This window comes from Ixodes scapularis, unplaced genomic scaffold, assembly GCF_016920785.2.
Source record: "Ixodes scapularis isolate PalLabHiFi unplaced genomic scaffold, ASM1692078v2 PGA_scaffold5__190_contigs__length_132052651, whole genome shotgun sequence".
Classification (NCBI taxonomy): Eukaryota; Metazoa; Arthropoda; class Arachnida; order Ixodida; family Ixodidae; genus Ixodes; species Ixodes scapularis.
This window is the reverse complement of record NW_024609880.1, coordinates 73,845,041-73,863,410: the sequence shown is the minus strand read 5'-3', so window position 1 is coordinate 73,863,410 and position 18,370 is coordinate 73,845,041.

Genomic DNA, 18,370 nt, shown 5'->3' with positions numbered 1-18,370 from the left:
TAGCAGTGTGCGCGACTGCTGAGCGCGTGCTGACGGCGAACTTCCACAGTTCTTTTTCAGCGTGCGTTCCACACCATCAAGATTGCCGGTCTTAGCAGCCTATTAACGTGACCTCGCTTAGAGCACGCGCTTTAAAGAGCACCCACAAATATGGCATCCAGTCAATAGTCCCTATAAAAGATGCGCAAGCTGGATTAGAAAACTTATTTTGGACAAGTCATAACCGACGTATCACATAGACACTGCTAGAAACACCAAAAACTTAAAACACGCGGGCTTGAAGAATTTCGAGCATCATATCAACACTCCACATGGAATTAGATTGCAGCATAGCCTTATCAGATCGTAGAAGAACTAACTTCGAAGAAAAGAAAGTGAACATTCTATACGAGGTTGGATCCAAACTTTTCTGGGAACATTTGGAGCTGCGCTACACAAGTTGTTTCGGACCACATACGCAGCAATAGTGGAAATATCAGCACAGACTGCAAACCAGAGAGAGAGCGAGCATCGATTCTGCGTCAAACTTGGCAAATCTAGAACAAAGACCTTTGGAATGATTCGGCAGACTTATGACCATAAAAGTCAGTGAGGCGAGCGAGGTGTTTTGGGCGGCACTCGCCCTTCAAGAATGACAAAACATAGCTGGAAGACAAAAAAAAAAAAAAAAGTCGGGGAGGTTTTTTTATTTTTCTTCATTTTCCCGTGTTGTGTCATTCCTGTAGCGCGAGTGCCACTTAAAGCACCTCGCACACCTCTCTGCTTTTTCGCCGTAAGCCTTAAAAATCATTTCAAAAGTCTTTGTTTCAGATAGGCCAAGTCTGACGCATAATTAATGCTCGCTTTCGCTCTAGCTTGCAGTCTTTGCTGCAGTCGCCCTTGTTCTCGCGAACGTGGTCCGCAAAATTCGTGTGTAGCGCTGCCCCAAATGTTTACAGGACGACGCCCTTTGGCATGATGAGACTCAAGAGTCGCTGCCCTCGTCAGCAGCGCGCGCATCACCGTGTTGCCTCCTCTTTTTGTGTTACAAAACTATACAGGAGGAGAAATTTTTCTGGCATTTCCGAAGAAGTGAAGAGCGCGCGAGCACAGCAATGTGATCGACGCTCAATGTGCGCCGATCACACTTGACACAGCGTACATCTGTAGGTGACGAAGGCAGTCCGTAGAAAACAAACGTCTGAAAGATTGACAGCCCCGTATACGCCGGCACCGGGCGCACGCTCTGCAAATTAGACGCATCTGCTGATAAGATGCTTCTGACCTCAACCGCATGTGGACGCCCGCACCTGCGCCGTTTGCGTCTTATCCTTAAGCGTGCTCCGATAAAAGGAAATCTGCAGTTTGTTCACCTGACACAAAAAGGGCTTCCCTGCAGATAAAACCCCGATGCCCTTCGCTCGCAAGTTCGGTCGAGCAACAATCGAGAGTAATCCGTGAGGCTAGGGTTGCGGGTGCACAAAGCAATTAATATAGTGGACTCCCGAGTTGGTGGAGTGTCCTTTTTTACAGTCACTGAGGACTTCAGTAATACGAGGCGTGGATTGTCATCATCTCGCATCTTGCTTCGCAGTACCTTCTTCGGCGTCCTTCTCAGATCTAAGGCCGCAACCTTATTGGCTACTGATCGATAATAAGGTGCTCGGAATTGGCCACGCCACGTGTTTATTAAGTTGACCTTAACCATAAACGTAGAAAAATTTCCTTAGGGAGGCACCGGGTAAATTCTGGCGCTATGTAAATCCTCTGGCAAACGCCAAAAAAGATTGCAGGTGTGGAAATGCTCTCAGGTGAGCTGATGACCTCAACTCATTTTTTTTTTCGTCGGTGTTCGCTCTGGATAACGGAGTTGTGCCGAGGAGTGAAGACATAAATAATTACCCCCCGATGAACAATATTGAAGTAAATGAACAAGGAGTCCTAAACCTACTACTTAATATAGACATAAAGAAGAGTCCCAGGCCTGACGGAATCCCCAATGCATTTTTAAGAAGGTACTGTGAATGGGTTGCCAAATATTTAACCATTATTTTCCAATCATCACTCTCGGAGGGTTTGTTACCAACTGCATGGAAATGTGCTAAAATCATTCCTATACACAAAAGTGGTACTACTTCTGATGTAAGAAATTATCGCCCCATATCTCTTACCAGCACATGCTCCAAACTGCTCGAACATATCGTATCAAAACATCTTCTCAGTTATCTAGATAGCAATGATCTATTTTATCATTCGCAGCACGGGTTCAGAAAGGGCCTTTCTACTACAACCCAGCTGATCGAAACCGCTCACGAGCTAGCCCAAACAATTAATCATCGTGGTCAGACTGATATAGTATTCTTAGACTTCGCTAAGGCTTTTGATAAAGTGTCTCATCAGAAGTTATTACTAAAACTGAACAATTTGTTTAAAAACACAAGCATAACACAATGGTTTCATTCTTATCTATCTTCTCGAGTGCAGTTTGTTGAAACTGGTGGTCGTACATCAAGTTTTGCTCCGGTGCTTTCTGGGGTGCCTCAGGGAAGTGTTTTGGGTCCGCTGTTATTTCTAATCTTTATAAATGACCTCCACAATGTAATTAACGTGCCAATACGATTGTTCGCAGATGACTGCGTGATATATAATGAAATAAGAACACCCGATGATCAGGCCGAATTAAATAGAAATCTACAAAACATTAACAAATGGTGTCAAGATTGGCAAATGGTTTTAAATCCAGGAAAATCAGTCTTTATGACAGTTACGAAGAAAAAACAATTTCTGAGGTACGACAACTGTATCAACGAGCATGAGCTCGCAAGGGTAACTGAGCACTAGTACTTAGGCTTAACATTCACTTCAGATTTACGTTGGAATGCTCATATAGACATAGTGTCTGCAAAAGCCAATAGATCGCTATGGTACCTAAAAAGAGACTTTTCGTATGCCTCACCGGACGTAAAAAGCCTCGCCTATAAGATTCTTGTTAAGCCAGTCATAGAGTACGCCAAAAATAGCATTGGATCCACATACCATCACAAATGCATTTAAATTAGAAAAAGTTCAGCGCTTAGCTGCTAGGTTCATTTATAACAAATACCGGCGCGATCATTCTCCTACTGAGCTCTGTCAAATGGCTAATCTTCCAACCCTCGAGTCTAGAACGCATTTTGAGAGATTAAAATTTATTTTCTTAATTATTAATGAATGTGTAAAGATAAACAAAGATAATTATTTGCAAGTTCTTAAAGACGAACAATCAAGCCACCGGCATAGTCTATACATAAGAGAATATTCTGTGAAAAACGATTGCTTTACATTTAGTTTTTTCCCAAGAGCCGTCAGGGAATGGAGTAAACTGCCGAATGAAACGCTGACATCATCATCCATTCGACCTTCCTTCACTGCATTGAAAACGTTTTGATATTTGCGAGTAACTGAATGAGTATCGTGTGTATCGTCTTGATTACGTGCCAGCACGGGAAGTTATCTATGAAGTGTCAGCATTTTTTATGAAACCAAGCGAAATGCGAGAACTGTGTGTATTTACATGTTGTATCTTTTTGCTTTTTATCCTTTGTACCTTCCACTCCTGTAATGGCCCTGTGATAGGGCTAACAGTATCAATAAATAAATAAATAAAATAAAAATGTGTATATTTCATCGTTAGTTGATATTACCAGAATCCGATCGTTTTGGAATTACGGAATAGATCAACTCTGGTGAAGCTATTCACCAACACGCTGGCTACAAACAGGCCCGCGTTTGGCCACGTCAGGTGCGGGCACTACGCATGCGCACAAACCAGATCGAGGAGAATAAGTGAAGCGTCTGCGTGTGCGCCGTGCCGAGAACAGCGCCACCTCTGCGGCGTGACGTCGGAAAGTTGGGATGGTGTGTACACGGTTTGGCCTTAGCAAACGGAGCGATGGAAACCACGAGCCTCCACAGCGAATCAACCGTAATCCTTGAGCACTCGGATTAATACCAGAAATGAGGGAGAGAATAAGGTCACTGTGTGCCTAACGCGCAATATCTCTGAACCGTTATTTTCGACACTAAGTAAAATAAAAAGTAGCCCAATGCAAATTGCGTTTGATGAGGACCGTTATGTCCGAATCCCACGCAAATGCACCGTTGAGCAATCGAAATCGAGCCCCGAGGCAACACTCAAACAATTAAAGGAGGAGAAACGTGTACTCAATCAATCCGACATGCTTGCACGGGTTTGATTAACAATCCGAGCTCTAATCAAGCCCACACACCCAAATCCCCCCGAACGCCTTCCTAACAACCACACAAAAAAAGATGACAGGCGTTATAAATGAATCTACTTTAAAACGGTACACATCCCAAAATCAGGTAAGACCGTCGACCGAGCTCATTCCGGCAGCGGAACCGAAACTCTGAATCAGCGCTCTTCCGGCCAAACCTCGCCCCCCCCCCCCCCCCCCCCCCCCCCCAATCGCACCTCTACCCTTCCCCCTCCTTCACCCCCTTTCCCCCTCATCCTCACCGGCAGACCCCCGCAGTCGAGCTTGCGCCAATGTAACCACCCGTGTTGTGTCGGGCGTACCCTTCAGTTTACCGAGAGCATTTCACGTAAACCTTCACACGCGCATCCGCGTTATAGCTGTCCCGCCGAGATGCAGTAGTCCGTAACCACGCACGAAATTACGCACACGGGTATCCCGAACCAGCCGTTCATAGCGTTCACCCAAACGCCCCGTGGCCTCATCGCAGCACGCTAAGATTATTTTCTCTATTTTTTTCCCCTCTCAAGTTCAGTCAAGCGAGACCGTCGATTAAAACGAGCTACTGCGATTCCGCCTTTTTCAAATACTTAACAAAACAGAATACAGGATTTAAAATAAACTGCTTCATAAATAAAGAACGAGGGAGGCATGACGTAACGTTCTTCAAATGGTCCGGAGGCCCCGTCAAACTGAGCAAAAAATCAAACGAGCGACCCCAGCCTCCAATAGCGACATAGATTTTGCGGGAGCTCACGCTACTACCGTACTCCATTTTTTTTTGCGTGTTCAGCGTGGACCGCGGGAAGCATTACGAACTAACTGTCTGGGGGGGGGGGGGGGGGGGGAGCAATCAAGAGACGCTAGCGCGCAACGGAAGTTCACGTGAAACGCTGAGCGATTCTCATTGGACGGGGTGGCTCGCAGCGTTCTCTGTAGTCCACAGTAAGGTAGAACATAAAAGAGTAGAGAGTTGGAAGGGGGAGAGAAATGGGTCCTGAATTCTACTCTCTCCCTCCAATGCGCCGGGACCCCCAAAATTCAGATCCCCGATTCTGGCGAGCCCCTCTCTGGGTTGGGTTCGAGGTGTTTCTGCGTGTTTGTCGTTTCATGGTCTGCACGCTCGTTTCTTTCTTCTTCTTTTTTGTTTTGGAATGGGTGGGGAGGGGGCAAGGAAGGTTCCCGCTAAGGAGGCCTATTTGCCCAGGTGCGCTCGCCTGTTTGCTGTTGGATTCGAAGCGCGAGGCTCTAATGATAGAGGGCCGATCCACGCGTGCGCCGTGCCGCGTAACCGCGTGTTCCGGCCCGATCGACCTGAGCGGGACTCTGCTTGCTGCGTACGATTCGAGCCTCGATGATGTCTTTTTGATCGTGTATACGCGCTTGGCGGCCCACTACACTTTTAGTCGGAGGACGCGTACAAGCGTTGCTTTCTGGTTTCGTCCCCTGATTGGATCAGGTCGTGAAGACTCTGTAAACAAAAACAAATAAGTAATATTCTGCCCTTTGAAAAAAGAGATGATAGGTGAACGAACAAAAAAAAAAATCTTCAAAATCGGGACTTTTTTTATCGTTTTTTGCTAAATTAAAGAAGTTTGTATTTTTCGAACAATTCTTTAATCACGATCGAATAGCGATATGTAAAATGTTGGTAGACACTTCTCAAAACAAGTTGTTGGATTTATCGCAACTCAAGCGGAACATACTGGTAGTACGAAGAGTCAGTGCTGACACACAGGCTCCGTCTCACAAGTTGCATTTACCTCCATCGAGTGAATATATGCGCTGGAGAGCGGCTCTCGGCCTCTTTCGTAGAGTGCTCTCTTGTCCCGCCGCACTCGCGCAGGATGAACATTTTTAGAGCTATAAATGCTCAGAGTCAGAAGCGTGTCTTCGAAGCGCTTACACCTAGCTCTCGAGACAGAGCATATAGTGAAGTAATCGTACATCGAACTGTTACTTACCAGTAATATTCCATTTACTTTCTGTCGTCTGGTAATGAAATATTCGAACAAATACTTTTATGTGGGAAGTAGTCATGTTATTCGATTTATTTCTTTTTTAAGTAACGCGAAACCTGGTATGCATGAAACGGGTACGCATTGCAAGTTATCAAACTGCTGGCGACCAATTACGTGTTGAGTAGTTTTGTAATTGTTTTATGTTCATCCTTCTCATAAAACGATTTTTAGAGAATTAGGACTATAAGTAATTATACCTTTAGCTCTCTTTTCCAACCTGGTATTCAAAGCATTTTTTTGTTTTTTACATTTTCTGCGCACGTTAATCAAAATGGCATTTGCGAAATCTTAATGGGTCATGAAATGATTTTGCAACTTTTTCCTCTTTAACTTTCCTTCTCAACTCAAAACCGAAATGAGAAATCACGCGGTCGTGACGTGCCTGCAGGCACTGGTACGATAACTCCAAGCTTCGACCGTCCTTTTTAAGCACACCATGGAACTTGTCATTCTCAAGTAATGATAAGTGCCGCCAGGGCACTCATTGGCCACGAACGCAAATTCAAATATTCGTCGACGGATTGATTGTTGACGAGCGCACACGTCCGTGTGACGCAGTGCTCGTGTCCAGTGCGTGAGCTGGCGTAGGCTGACGTGCTTTGGGTACCGCGGATGTATCGCATGAAAAGGCGGAAACCTTTCGAAGCAAATAAGGTACGAAATAATCCGCTGTATTTTTTTTTTTTTTTTTTTAATTTTCGTACCAAAAAGCTTTTTCTTTTTTCATTTTTTTTTTTACTTTCTACTTTTTTTTTGTCCACTAAGCGATATGCGATTAGTATAAGATAGCAATCTAAAATTATTTGTCCAAGTCTAAAATTAATTTTATGACATTTCTAATGTAACACTAAAATTTAAAAAAAAAACATTTTTAAAAGTGCTTAGTGTTTTTTCTTTAAGGGTGCTAAGTTTTGTTTAGCACCGGGCGGGCCGCCAAAATTAAGCACATTTTTTCGGCTCTCATTGGTCCAGGAGATGACTGACGTGTGAAATGTTCGCTGTAAAATTGTTTCTCCGTGTCGTAGTAGTAGTTATATTGGCAATATTTCTATCTTTGAGAAACAAGTAATCCAGATAGATTCGATATTGCTTTCAAAAATATCCCGATATTGCCTTTCTGCTTCGGCTTCAAACGAAAACAAATACAACTGCCGGCGTTTGCGACGTAATCAAAGAGCGTAGTTCGTTGAGCTCGTTTATTTTTGTGAGTGCGAGTCGTTCTGCGTTCAACGAGGTGTTTACAACTCCTCAAACGACGTAGTTTGCAGCAGACAACTGTCGCAAGTACACGCCTTCGGAAGCGCTGTGCGGGTTCTTGTTTTCGTAGCATGACTGGCCTAGGCCTAGCGTCCTACGCCAACTATGTTGCTTGATCTGGCTTGATTTGCTGGTTTGCGCGTGTTGATGCCGACTAAGGAGGTTGGTTCCCGTAAAAGCGGTCCCGCTGCTCTTGGAATTGTGCAACTTTTGATTGAAACCATGGTTTATTATCGAGAAGGTACCTACACAGGTAAGAATTTGTGAGCCATTTGGTTGGAGGCAATCGGGCGTTCGGCTCGCATCAAGTTTGTCTAGGTATGCGACACTCTCCTGCAACAATTAAGACTCGAAGTGGCTTTTACTGGAAGTTTCTTACATCGAATTAGATATCGTGTGACCCCAATATGCAAATGTTGTGATCATTTTGAGGATGTTAATCACATCCTCTTAGAATGTCAGTGCTGCGCCAGTGAAAGGCATCGAATGAAAATTCGACTTGAACTATTGGACAGTCGTCCCTTATCTTTGGCAAAAATTTTGGGTCCTTGGGCGAACCGGAAAAACACTCAGAAGTGCACTCAACATTATCTGTGACTTTTTAAAGGACAGTGGACTTTTGTACGAATATTAAGTACAGATATATGCCATACGCCTATGGTTGTATATGTTTGCTGGTATGTGCACACGTGAGTGAGCGTGACAGTATGTAGCGGGAGTGTAAGTGATGTGCTCTATCCCAACTGAAAATTAGACAAGCAACAGGCTGACAAGGAAAGCATCAACTGCATCAACTGTATCTGTGCTGTGTTTTATAACAAATGTTCTGTGACGCTCCTTTTTTGTTTTGTGTGTGTGCGTGCGTGCGTGCGTGCGTGTGTGTATGTGTTGGTGTGGTCGTGTCAGGCCTGTGCTGTTACTCCCTACTCATTTCTTTTTTTTTTTTTAATAAATATGTTGTTAGGTCTTAATTCACATCACTTCTAAGTTTTGGAGTAGCCGGCGCCGTTTCAAGGCTGCCAAAGTCTCCATTGCACTACAGTGTTCTAGAGGGTGTACGGCAAGAGCGGCGCCCGCTTAATGGGCCGCGTGAAGACGGTCAACGTAGATGCCGCGAGTAGCGCTGGAATTCCGTGCCCTAGAAGAATTTGGGGCAGATGGCAGATGTGCGATGAGCGAAGAAGACGACGAAACTGAGGCGGTTCGCTTCTCCCAAACGTCTTTCGCAGCTATTTAGCGTGCAGCCAAAGTGATAGCGTTGCTGAACGACCTGTCAGTACTGGAAAAGGGAGGGGGTCGATATTAATCAAATTATCTCCATCATAAACACGCGGATAATAAAAGTAGAGGATAGCACACACTCTAGAGGCATTAAAAGTGCAAAGGAAAACCTACAATTTTTTCACATTAGCACTTGTTCTGCGTCGCGAAAAGCTCCAGTCGAACCACAGTTGTACACGCCGAGCAGCGCCGACGAGGCTGACGGGGGCACGTTCCTGTAGATATCCAGGAAGGACGAGACGAGCCCATGTTAGCCATGTCCGCTGGGCTCTGGACATGAAGCGCGTGTCTCGCCGGCGCTTCGTTCTTCTTTATTCAAGCCTCTTGCCACAGTTCCTAGGGCACAGAACAGCAGCGCTACGGTGTTGTCTACGCGCAAAATCTTCACACGGTGGCCGCCGCTCTCGCCACTACAACTCTCTAGAACACTGAAATAGCACCATCTATTTTCGTCTTCTCCTTCTTCTCTAGGTATGTTCCCGTCCTTTCACTTCGAAAGGTTCATATCAGGTGAGCGAACGACGTTTTAGCGAACAGCGCCATTCGAGCGAATCGACGTTTTAGCAAATAACGGGGACGCGTGTTACCACCTCCTCCTCCTCCTCCTCCTCCTCCTCCTCCTCCTCCTCCTCCTCCTCCCCCCCTCCCCTCCCCTCCCCTCCCCCCCCTCCCCTCCCTCCCCCCCCCCCCCCCCCCCGTTGCTCTTACGACGCTTCGCGGTGGCAGTTTGGGGCGGCTCATTACAAAAATGTTAATCCACCTGGCCCACCCACAAACGCCGCTATATATTCACGAAAATGTCATTTGGTGAAACGTCGGCGTTCGCTAAAACGTCATTCGATCAAGTAAGTGCCTCCCTCGAAAGGCAAGTATATCTTCTGCGACCGGGCACTCTATGTTTCCGTCGTTAAACTGCCAGGCTTTGAGTGTATAGAGGAGGCTACGGGCAGACGGACGGAGGCGAAAACGGACGCCGACGCAGCTTCCGAGTCCGCATCCCACGGGCATTGCAGACGACGATACACGCCGCGGTGAAAGAGCAGACGATGCCGGAGGCTGCCGCGCGCCTGCTCGCACGACTAACCGACGGTGTCAGACGTCAGACGCACCGGATGTCGCAAAAGGGAATTGTTAGCGTGTTCAGCCGAGCAGCTTAGTGAATCTAGTATGGACGGGGTTACTGATCTGTGAGCGGGGCTTAGAGCGTGCCGTGACCTTCTCCTAAATTACGTCTAACAACGTAAATATTGCTCAAAAAGATTTTTTTGTGGAAAAATTACAAAAAAAAAAAAAAATACCTGTCTCATCTATGGCCTATGAAAGTTCAGTGCCCTTAACTTTTGTCGCGTCCACCAGCGCGCAGTGTTTCGTGGAAGGGCGTTGTTAAATATATGAGACAGAGCCGTATATGGGGAGAGTTTGGTCAGTCTATGATCTCGCCGCCGTAACGCTCTCCTCCCGAGTGAGCCAATTAGCACGCGGCGCAGAGTGAGAGGCATGAGCGCATGCGCGTGAACTCCCGGCTGCTCCCAGCTGAGTGGGGAGGGCCGTTATTTTCGTTAATTCTCCCGGCGGAATGCGTGCGATCGGCATCTAAATCGCGATTATTTCCTTTTATATCGCTGGCTCTGGCAAGGAAATGACACTGTTATTCCTCGGTGGGTTAAAAAGCTAATAAATGAAGATTTTTCGGCGTATGGCCACAAACTTTTATTCACGCGAAAAAGAAGTCGGCCCGTAGCAGTGCTCTTCTCCGACCAGTCTCCGACAGCGTTGCTCAAAAATGGCGGTCGTCTCCTCTCCGCTCCCTTCTTTCTTTCTCGCTCCTTCGGCGCTCTCCTCCCTTTCATTTACTTTTCTCCTCTCCGGCGCCTTCGTCGCCACACCCACTGGCCAAACTCTCCCAATATACGGCTCTGATAAGAGACTGAAAGGGTCGCGCCAACATAGTTACCGCTTGCATCGTGCGTGAGTTAGAAATAACAAGAAATCCTCCTTTAGATTTTAGATTAGATCCGATATTCGTTAGAACGTCTAAGGGAAAACGTGTACCCGTCAAGCACAACACCCTTTAAGGTAAGCTCTAAACAGAGGTAAAAAAAAAATATAAAAAAAGAACTCGTTCTTTTTTTAAAGGTGGGTCGATAAGTATCACAGGTTGAACAGCACTGAATTGACCTTGCGACTTATTTACCAATGTAGACAAGCCATTATTCGCAACGAAAATTACTTTGGATATCCTTGCTTGTGCACAGTCCCGGAAACTATCTTGCGCGGGTTTTTATTTTTCATCAAACAATTAAATGATAAAAAATTCTGCAGTGCAAATTTCAATATATATATATATATATATATATATATATATATATATATATATATATATATATATATATATATATATATTGAAATTTGCACTGCAGAATTTTTTATCATTTTCAAATTTCAATATATATATATATATATATATATATATATATTGAAATTTGCACTGCAGAATTTTTTATCATTTAATTGTTTGATGAAAAATAAAAACCCGCGCTTGTGGCGTTTTGGTCCTGGGCCAGGGGTCCATTTAGGAAAGTTATTGAAGTCTGGGATAATTAAGTTGTTAATTATTTTTGCGTAATTAACTTTTTTAATATTGTGTTTAAGGGCATGGTTTAAATCAGAAAATTGCTCAGCATCATCGAAAAACACTAAATGGACAAATTTCAGGATGATAGAAGACACGCGAAGCATTTTACGGCTCTCTAAACAACCGCGCAAAATCGACGGCGCTGTCATCGCGCGACGCTGCAGAGGCTGCTGGCACTATCTCTCCATGGGGCGCGGTGCCGCCGGGGCTGAGATGCGCTCTAATAGCAAACCGAAACTTAAAAACCCGTCCATTTCGTGCGGTTTTTCAGAAAGCCGTAAAATGATTCGCGTGCCTTCTATCATTCTGCAATTTGTCGATTTAGTTTTTTTTTTTGATGATGCAGAGAAATTTTCTAATTTAAACCATGCCCTTAAACACAATATTAAAAAAGTTAATTACGCAAAAATAATTAACAACTTCATTATCCCAGACTTTAATAATTTTCCTAATGGACCCCTGGCCCAGGACCAAAACGCCACAAGCCTTTTTTCGTTGCGATGAGTAGTTTTCGCAGGAGCGATTTGGCCTGCGTTTTCTGAAACACCCTGTATGTATATATATATAGGGTGTTTTTTTTTTTAAGCTTAACATATTTGTTTAAAAAAAGCCGTGAAGGTTACACTTATGCCGCTTGTGGAGGTGAGTTATAGGGCCAGGGGGACATATTCTAGGGGGCTAATCGTAACAATTTGTCGGCTAATTAATTGAAATTCGTTAATTAACTTCTTAATTAATAAAAATAGACGTATGGTTTCAATTAGAAACTTGCTCAGCGTCATCGAGAACCACTAAATCAGTCATTTTCAGAAAGACTTTTTGCGCGTGAGAAGCGTAGTATTGTACTAAAGTTACCACTCGTGGAGCGGGTACAAGGCTGGGGCTAGATAAGAGACGGAAAAATCATGCGGGCGCCTTATCGCAACCTCTAGCTTTGTACCTGCTCCACGAGTGGTAACTTCAGTGCACTACTACGCTTCTCACGCGCTCAAAGTCTTTCTGAGAATTACTGAATTAGTGGTTTTCGATGAAACTGAGCAAGTTTCTCATTGGAACCATATGTCTATTTTCATTAATTAAAAAGTTAATTAACGAGTTTTACCTAACTATCCGACTGATCGTTACAATTAGCCCCCTATATTATGCCCCCCTGGCCGTATAACTCACCTCCACAAGTGGCATAAGTGTAACTTTCACGGCTTTTTTTAAACAAATCTGTTAAGCTTAGAAAAACACCCTATATATATTATTTAGTTATTTATTTTACAAAAATAATGAAAGCAAGAAGTGCACGTCTTCCCGGCACTTTCACATATCAGATGTAACTTCACATTCCTGGTCATAGCAACACAATATAATTTTCATGCAAGACTGTTCTACTCGCAAGATTGAGTTGCTAACATTAAAAGCAAACAGATTACACTTTAGTATAAGTATGAATATTATCCGTATAAACTCGTGAATAGAGTCAGCTAGAATATGCCTTCCATCGTAAACCGGAGACACGGAAAAATAAAAAAAACGGACAAAACAACAACAGAATATGCCCTCGATTCGCAAAAAGAAAGTGAAAGATGTTTTGTCGTTATACAATTTTGGACACAAATTTCCAGAAGCTGCACGTTCTCGTGAACACGGCCCTATCGTAAAGTACTACACCATTCAAAACGATACGTTTAATATCGCTCGTGGTTTGATAATATTAATGTCTTCATATGTTTCCTTCCAGTGCGATGAGCGTGGAGACTGCTGAGGATCCGACCTGAAGGTCTTACTTAGAGATGTTGCCCCTTCTATTGGAAATCGAATAAATTGATTCAAAAACAGGATTAACACTAAGTACTCAAGCAACCCAGTCAGGCAAGCATGCTAATACGATGTTTTATGACTAATATACTGATTTAATTACATGCAATGCTGTACAAAATTTACTGCCTTAATTCATACTCCACGCATCACATCCCTAAAACTTGATTGTGTAATCGAATGATCACAAAGTTTTAATCCCCCGGGAACATTTTACAGCTTATTTCCCCAACATCACGTCCCCTTAATCGCTTCTCTTTTCCGAGGGTACAATAAAATATTCCTCGCCATTTGAAAACAACCGAAGCGACGAAGTTCCGTCTCTTTACTCACAGTCCCACAAAGCAAACAAAAACGATCAGGTCTATCTCCCCGTGGTGAAACAATCCCTCCGCGGGATTATCTCCGGCGGTTCATTGTATCCCCATCTCGAAATTCCCTTCACGCCCTCCCGACCCAAAATCCCTTCTTTCCTTCTCTCCCGAGAGAGTACAAAGCACGCGTTGACCTCCCCTTCCGCGAACACAAAGGAAACACCGCGTGCAGTGGGTTCCGCACGTGCACGGAGCCCGGCTGCCGAGCGTGTCACGCCATTAGGGAATCATTTACCGTGTCGCCACGTGCAACCACTTATAGAACACTCCACCCTCTTCAACTCTCCCCAACTTCCCAATGTGGAGGGTGACGGGGGACAGCTCTCTTTCTCTCTCTCCCCCATCAGCAGGCGCCCTAACCTAAACTTCCAAATCCCCGGTCCAGGGAGGAAGGCGTTTCGTCGCGTTGGTGTAGGACACCCAGCCACCCAAATCTCGAACGACGGGGAAGCGTGCGTTGGGGAATTAGGGAAGGGAGCGAAGAGGCGCAAATGGGAAAGGCAGGAAAAGGCGTGGGTTGGGGAAAGCGGAGACGAGTGTGGATTCACACGTTCTCGCTTGACGAAACCGTTGATTGATGCACGTGCCGAAACATCTCCACGCGGCTCACCGTCATGTTTGTGAAACAGATGACAGGACGGTTGTTGGGTCGTGGAACCGCGACCGTGTGAATCCTGCTGTGCGCGCTTCGCCCGATCAGTCTCGATGTAACCACAGGGTGCTGTTTAATGCAGTTTTGCTGGTTGTGTGGGCGGGCCGGATCGGAATATGAACTGCGGCAAGTAAGGTCACACGATCTATGCGATCAGCACTCAGCCCGTCAATATTAGCCCGAGGCGTTTGTTGATGATGTCTTTATGTTGACGAGGACCATACGATTTTACAACTAATTCGTTTCAGAAACTCAGGTTAATAAAAAGCTGAGTTCAACAATGACGCTGTCTGAAGAAAGCTTCGCGCTAAGTTCCAAATCGCTCTGTCTATCTAACAAATAACAACTAACGCGCGTTAGTTTGACGTTCGAAAGCACACGCGAAATATCACACTACCATGGGCCATCACTAGTTAAAAACTATATTCGACTAGCGAATTGCAGAGGTGCGTTAGAAGGAAAGAGGTGACGCCATGATGCTAGCGCGTTCGAGTGACGTTGAAGTGAGCTGGGAGCAAGTCATGAAGGAAACCTAACAGCGTACCTTCTAGACAAAATGATCAGTGTCTAATGTCCACTCATACCTTCGTTGTTTCCAAATCACACACAAATATCCTGGATCCAAAGTTCTAAACTAACACCGTAACTTCTGCTCGAACCTTTTTTTTTTCCCCTCGAAAAATCATGTTAATAAATTTACACACGCACAAAAAAAAAAAATAATCAGGAGCTAGCATTTGAATATTTATTATTCAAGCTCAACTTAGAAACGTTATTTATTTAGAATAAAAAAAAAAGCAATTTAAGGTCGCAATAGACCGATGTCATCTCTGGCGATGGGAGGAGCATGTTCCGAAACTAGGAGCGCTGTCAGCCAATAGCGAGCGAAGGGTCCTCGCGCCTCCGACCGGTGGAACCGCGGAGTGATATCTCGCACGCGCGTGGCTCCTTGCCCCCGTACAGCCAGGACTACGGTTCCACCCAGCGAGCGCGGGCTCCGGCGCTCGAGAGCTGACGGCCAAATGCATCACTCCCGCAAAAAAAAAAAAAAAAAAAAAAAATCATAGTTTGTTGTTTTTGAGACGATTACTGCAGTATCATGTTCCCTCTCCGCAAAAATAACAAATTTCGACTACTCTTGTTTCAATAATCTACAAAAGCATACACATTTTGTAACACCAGCATTTGGAATCTCAACCAAATGTCGCGTTTTCATTGGTCCCATGCCGTCCTGGCTGGTGGCACAATGTTCCTCCCCTCGCCGGGGATAATTTCGCTCTTTGGTTACTTTTTAATAAGAAAATTTAATAGTAAAATAGGGAATCGTTATGATTCATGGATTTCTAGGATGCTCAGAGACCGCAGAGTGGGTTATCGCCATATTTAGGCGACCTCAGAAACCTCCTCAGGACACCTTTATTGCTTGGGACACAGCCGACCAATTCATAAAGACCACGCAGGCCTTGGTAGTGTTCTTCTTAAATGCGGAGTTGTCGAGCGCTTTAAAGATTTATAGAAGCCTGAGAATACGCTTGTGGGAATTTGAACATCCTCCCATTAGCATATCCACGTGACTGACGATTTCGTCCTATGTTTCTTTCTCTTTCCCTCCTCTTATTGTCAATACAGAGTAGCCAGCCAGAACCTACGTTCAGGTTAACCACTCTGTCCTCCCTTCGTGAACTTATATATTTCTATATTCTCAACGACCTATTTTCCCTTCCATAGTACTTTCAGAGACCGAAGACACCATAAAACAAAAGCTTTCCAATAAAACAAAGACCTTCTCTTAAACTGTACCAAAGCTGTCTTCTTATTCTTTCTTTTTCTGAATCTTCAGGAGTTTTATTTTGTGAATATTTCGACGAGTGCGTTAGAAAACGCCCAAAAGAGAGCGGAGACGAACATACGCATTGTGCGACACTTAGCCCGAACAAGCCATCGGTCGTGCATCTTGTTCTTCTATGAAATCGCAAATATTGTCATAAAAATTAAATATGCTCATGGGGAATATGCACTAATATCGACGGCATTTTTTTTTTCGCTACTATACATAAGCAACACCCTCACAAGCGCCGATGTAGTGTTTGAGCTAACGTAGACGTGAAGTGCATATGTACATCTTTGGTCTTCCTTTTAAGTTTTGCTTTCATTTTCTTTATATTTTATTCATGGTTGTTTTTTGCCCAACCCCTGTAAGCAGGTGTGGCTTGTACTTTTCTTTGTTTAATGAAAAATGTTCCGGGGACGCTATTGCCTTAAAAAATGCTTTCACAGCTGGGGGGAAAACAAACACATGAAAGCTGCTGATCAAAGTGAACGAACACATGTGAAAAATAACAAGGTAAAAATGTTTCAACAAAACTCGCGAGTATTTCTTCAACAATTCCGTTCCAGATTATACGTATAGTATATTTTCGCCCACTTATTATTAAAATTCACATACATTTCCGGTCGCAATTTACTCTCCATCGGCGCAAACTTTATAAACACGTGAAATTCTAATTGATATCTTATTGCGCTCAATTAAATCTGATATTTGGCGGTTGCTCGACTATGCAACTAACATATCCGTGCGATTGTCTCCTACCTGAAACATTCCTGTGGAACAAAAAAGTCAAAATAAAAACACAGCGGGAAACGTAAAACATGCCGTTCGTATAATGAAGGCAATGGTATGGCGTTTTGTACCTGCCACAGCTTCACAGCTGGCGAGCAAACTGTCGGGCGTTGTCGTTGGCAGTGCTGGCTTTTACGGGGTTGGCTTTTACAATGGGGGCAATTCTGCCAGGCTCTAAACGTGGTCCCTATCAGCGACGCCCGGATCCTCAGAACTCACTGTCTGAACAGTGGCTGGCATTTTCGCGACTGACGGGACGAGCAGTCACTCTTTTGTCAAACGAGCATTCTGTTCCAAGATGGCCGACCGCCCTTCCAGACACAAGATCGACCTTCATACGCACATTCTTCCAGACAAATGGCCGGACCTTAAAGAGGTACAAGTTTTATTTTTTTTTAATTTTTATAAATAGGTTAAGGTTAAAGGCGACAAATACTCTAATTTGCTTCTCTTCAGCGCGTGAAATATCGCGGTGTGGAACATGGTGCTGCTCATCAATATTTTATTAAGAAATTGTACACTCTCAAAGTCACCCGCATTTATAGGGACTCGCAATGCATTAGGAACACCAATAATCTGTCTTTGTTTAATTAATTTAGCCAATAACAAGGGAAAGCATTACTGCACCCCTGTATAAGGGTGTGTCAACATATAAGCTGCCAATCGCAATATATTAGAAAAAAGGTTTATAGAACTCTAGCCGCTTTTGCATGACGTTGTAGGGAGTTCCATCAGATCAACCTCTTCGGCGTTAATCGACACACGTGTGACAGCGCGGACAATCTCCTTCACACGTCATATTGGGACCTCGATTACAACCTCTACGGGACGACCTTGACGTTCCTTATCTGCGATGCTCGTTGGTCCAGTTATACACGACATTTCTTGACATGCACTTTTCACAACACACATCCTCCTTCTCTGACACCAGCCCCCTAACCCACAAAAAAGTACCATTCCGTGCTGTTCTTCTCACGTACACGCATGCAACACATCCGCCATGCTCATCTGGCGGTAGTTTTTTATTTATTTATTTTATTTATTTAGGAATACTACTGGCTCCAGTCAAGGAGCCATGGTAGGAGTGGGTACAAAACATGTATACAAGATGCAGATTTATAAATAAAAACTCAATTAAGTATGAATTCTAGAGCAGATACAAAATTAGCAACAGTTGTGTTAACGACGACATCATTTGGTAGCTCGTTCCATTCTTGAATTGCCCGAGGGAAGAAAGAATATCTAAAACAGTCGTTTTTGAACCTGTATTGTTTTAACGCTTTTGTGTGGTTTAGACGTGAGGACCCGGTCGATAATGGTTGTATATAGTTAGAGCTTTGAACATGAAGAGTGCCATTAAGAATATTGAACAACAATCTTAATCTATCAATTTTCGCTCTCATTTGCAACGGTTGAAGCTTCGCTCTAATAACTAACTGTGACATGCTGGAATGTATAGCGTTGGTTCTGATGTCTCGCCCAGTGGTGC